Raw genomic sequence first — 3,968 nt, 5'->3', positions numbered from 1 at the left:
TGTACTTGTCATATGCTTCATGATGCTCCCGTTATGTTTCAATTCTTATCTTTTATGTGAGCATCATTGAAATTATCATGCCTAGCTAGAAAGGCATTAAAGAAAAGCGCTTGTTGGGAGACAACCCAATTTTTACCCCTACTGTTTTTGTGTGTTCACATGATTAAACTACTATAGTAATCATGTTTTATATCTTTTGTTTCAATAAAGTTCCAAGTAAAGCCTTTAGGATCTTCTTGGGTGATTGTTGTTTGATCTTGCTGATAAAAACAGAAAGTACGCGCTCACGAAAATAATAATAATTATTTACCAGAGAGCGATAAAATACAAATTACAAGTGCAGTAGATCAATATACTTTTTATACTGGTCGTATGATTTTTTCAGAATGTTTGGAATTACAGAAGTATTTGAGAGTTGCAGATTACGATAGACTGTTCTATTTTTGACAGATTCTGTTTTCATTTTGTTGTTTGCTTATTTTGATGAATCTATGAGTAGTATCGGAGGGTATGAACCATAGAGAAGTTGGAATATAGTAGATGTTACACCAATATGAATTTAGAATGAGTTCGCAACAGACCTAAGTGGTGATTTATTTTCTTATACTAACGGAGCTTATAAGTTTTCTGTTAAGTTTTGTGTTGTGAAGTTTTCAAGTTTTGGGTAAAGATTCGATGGACTAAGGAATAAGGAGTGGCAAGAACCTAACCTTGGGGATGCCCAAGGCACCCTAAGGTAATATTAAAGGACAACCAAGAGCCTAAGCTTGGGGATGCCCCGAAAGGCATCCCCTCTTTCGTCTTCGTTCATCGGTAACTTTACTTGAGGCTATATTTTTATTCACCACATGATATGTGTTTTGCTTGGAGCGTCATTTTATTTTGTTTTGTTTTGCTTGTTGTTTGAATAAAATACCAAGATCTGAAATTCTTAAATGTTAGAGAGTCTTCACATAGATGCATAATTATTCAACTACTCATTGATCTTCACATATATCTTTCAGAGTAGTTTGTCGTTTGCTCTAGTGCTTCACTTATATCTTTTAGAGAACGACTGTGGTTTTATTTTGAAGAAATTAATGAACTCTCATGCTTCACTTATATTATTTTGAGAGTCTTTTAGAACAACATGGTAATTTTCTTTGGTTATAAAATTAGTCCTAATATGATGGGCATTCAAGATGGGTATAATAAAAACTTTCATATAGAGTGCATTGAATACTATGAGAAGTTTGATACTTGATTGTTTTGAGACATGAAGATGGTGATATTAGAGTCGTGCTAGTTGAGTAATTGTGAAATTGAGAAATACTTGTGTTGAGGTTTGCAAGTCTCGTAGCATGCACGTATGGTAACCGTTGTGTGACAAATTTGAAGCATGAGGTGTTTCTTTGATTGCCTTCCTTATGTGTGGCGGTCGGGGACGAGCGATGGTCTTTTCCTACCAATCTATCCCCCTAGGAGCATGCACATAGTGCTTGGTTTTGATGACTTGTAGATTTTTGCAATAAGTATGTGAGTTCTTTATGACTAATGTTGAGTCCATGGATTATACGCACTCTCACCCTTCCATCATTGCTAGCCTCTTCGGTACCGTGCATTGCCCTTTCTCACCTCGAGAGTTGGTGCAAACTTCGCTGGTGCATCCAAACCCCGTGATATGATACGCTCTATCACACATAAGCCTCCTTATATCTTCCTCAAAACAGCCACCATACCTACCTATTATGGCATTTCCATAGCCATTCTGAGATATATTGCCATGCAACTTTCCACCATTCCGTTTATTATGACACGCTCCATCATTGTCATATTGCCTTGCATGATCATGTAGTTGACATCGTATTTGTGGCAAATCCACCGCTCATAATTTTTATACATGTCACTCTTGAATCATTGCACATCCCGGTACACCGTCGGAGGCATTCATGTAGAGTCATATTTTGTTCTAGTATCGAGTTGTAATTTTTGAGTTGTAAACAAATAGAAGTGTGATGATCGTCATTATTAGAGCATTGTCCCGTGTGAGGAAATAAAAAAGGATAAAGGCCAAATAGAAAAAAGATAAAGGACAAATTAAAAAAGTGAAGGCCCAAAAAAATGAGAGAAAAAGAGAGAAGGGACAATGTTACTATCCTTTTTACACACTTGTGCTTCAAAGTAGCACCATGATCTTCATGATAGAGAGTCTCTTATTTTGTCACTTTCATATACTAGTGGGAATTTTCATTATAGAACTTGGCTTGTATATTTTAACAATGGGCTTCCTCAAAATGCCCTAGGTCTTCGTGAGCAAGCAAGTGGGATGCACACCCACTTAGTTTCTTTTGTTGAGCTTTCATACATTTATAGCTCTAGTGCATCTGTTGCATGGCAATCCCTACTCCTCGCATTGACATCAATTGATGGGCATATCCATAGCCCGTTGATTAGCCGCGTCGATGTGAGACTTTATCCTTTTTTGTCTTCTCCACACAACCTCCATCATCATATTCTGTTCCACCTATAGTGCTATGTCTGTCGGTGTCAAAACCGGCGGATCTCGGGTAGGGGGTCCCGAACTATGCGTCTATGGCGGATGGTAACAGGAGGCAGGGGACACGATGTTTACCCAGGTTCGGGCCCTCTTGAAGGAGGTAATACCCTACGTCCTGCTTGATTGTTCTTGATGATATGAGTATTACAAGAGTTGATCTACCACGAGATCGTAGAGGCTAAACCCTAGAAGCTATGGTATGATTGTATGTTGTCCTACGGACTAAATCCTCCAGTTTATATAGACATCGGAGGGGGATAGGGTTACACAGAGTCGGTTACAAGGGAGGAGATCTACATATCCGTATTGCCAAGCTTGCCTTCCACGCCAAGGAGAGTCCCAACCGGACACGAGATGAACTCTTCAATCTTGTATCTTCATAGTCCAACAGTCCGGCCAAAGGATATAGTCCGGCTGTCCGGAGACCCCCTAATCTAGGACTCCCTCAGTAGCCCCTAAACCAGGCTTCAATCACGATGAGTCCGGCGCACAGTTTTGTCTTCGGCATTGCAAGGCGGGTTCCTCCTCCGAATACTCCATAGAAGATTTTGAACACAAGAATAGTGTCCGGCTCTGCAAAACAAGTTCCACATACCACCGTAGAGAGAATAATATTTCCACAAATCTAACATGCTGACACGTTTTGATAGCACGACATCATGTCATGGCCCGGTCATTATCCGAACCGTTTTTCCCAACCAGCACTGCACATATTGCGAGGCGGTTTTCTTGACACGTCTTGTCGAAGCAGAGATCGTGTCCCCCTTATTACAAGATTCTCATCAATACGGATGTGGGTAACCCACTCATGCCCGTTGGTATGACTCGTCGATTTTAGGCAAGTCCAAAACGGCCACGAGGAGGACGCTTGATATTCACCCTCTTTATAAAGAGGCCAAGGCCTGTCCTTTTTTCCTCTCGTGCTCAATCGAATCCTTCCCCCACCTTGAGTTCCAACACCCAAGGCTCAGGTCAGGCGCTTCGGACCTTCAACCATATCCGGATCCAACCTCCAAGGTCGGTGGATGCCTTCCTCTGTCACAGAGGAGGACATCAAGAAGCTGAGAGAGGCCAGGTATCTGACCGCCGAAATCTCGCACAGGTTGCCCGCCCGAGGGCAGGTCATCCCCACTCCCGAACCCAACGAGAGTGTTAAGTTCATCTCTCACTTCCTCCAAGGGCTAGGCCTTGCTCTGGATCCCTTTATTAGGGGGCTCATGTTCTATTATGGGCTGGATTTCCATGATCTGGCCCCGGATTCCCTTCTTCACATCTCGTTGTTCAATGTCGTGTGTGAGGCCTTCCTCCGCATTACCCCACACTTCGGCTTGTGGCTCAAGACCTTCAATGTGAAGCCGAAGATGATCGAGGGGCGGCACGCAGAGTGCAGAGGTGTCGTAATAAGCAAAAGCGTTGATGCTCCATGGCCAGA

Source organism: Triticum aestivum, chromosome 3A (genome assembly GCF_018294505.1).
Source record: "Triticum aestivum cultivar Chinese Spring chromosome 3A, IWGSC CS RefSeq v2.1, whole genome shotgun sequence".
Lineage (NCBI taxonomy): Eukaryota > Viridiplantae > Streptophyta > Magnoliopsida > Poales > Poaceae > Triticum > Triticum aestivum.
Note: the sequence above shows the minus strand (reverse complement) of the source record.